An 893-nucleotide genomic window follows, 5' to 3' on the forward strand; every position below is an offset into this window, starting at 1 on the left:
AAGTCAGAAAGGGTTGTAAATTGATTTTGTGGCTTTGAATGGTGCATTTTGAACATAGAAAGACAATGGGGTTCAAATAAGTTCAAAAATAATGAAATCCCTTTGTAAAATACGAGTTTTCGTATGAAACCCTCATACTTCGAAGGAGATTGTCTGTTTTGTACACGAAGTGCATCCAGTTTTTGCTGTAAGCCTCTCTACTTTCTTTCACATGCTATGTGGGTGAAATGATGATACCATGCCAACTTGGAACCTTTTCAGAGTTCATTTCAAATGCTTTTCAATTCCATGGTCTTATAGCTCAAAATAATCAGTAAATGCATGAAAAATAACAAATGAAGTCAGAAAGGGTTGTAAATTGATGATGTGGTTTTGAATGGTGCATTTTGAACACTGAAAAACAAGCGGGTTCACAAAAGTTCCAAAAAATTGAAATCCCTTTGTAACAGACGAGTTTCCGTATGAAACCCTGATACTTCGAAGCAGATTGTCTGTTTTGTACACGAAGTGCATCCTGTTTTTGCCTTAAGCCTTTGTACTTTCTTGCACATGCTATGTGGGTGAAATTATGATACCATGCCAACTTGGAACCTTTTCAGTGTTCATTTCAATTGTTTTTCAATTTCATGGTCTTATAGCTCAAAATAATCAGTAAATGCATGAAAAATAACAAATGAAGTCAGAAAGGGTTGTAAATTGATGATGTGGCTTTGAATGGTGCATTTTGAACACAGAAAAACAAAGGGGTTCAAATAAGTTCAAAAAAATTGAAATCCCTTTGTAAGAGACGAGTTTTCATATGAAACCCTAATACTTCGGAGATTTTCTGTTTTGTACACGAAGTGCATCCAGTTTTTGCCGTAAGCCTCTCTACTTATATGCACATGCTATGT

The sequence above is a fragment of the Triticum dicoccoides genome, chromosome 5B (assembly GCF_002162155.2).
Source record: "Triticum dicoccoides isolate Atlit2015 ecotype Zavitan chromosome 5B, WEW_v2.0, whole genome shotgun sequence".
Taxonomy (NCBI): domain Eukaryota; kingdom Viridiplantae; phylum Streptophyta; class Magnoliopsida; order Poales; family Poaceae; genus Triticum; species Triticum dicoccoides.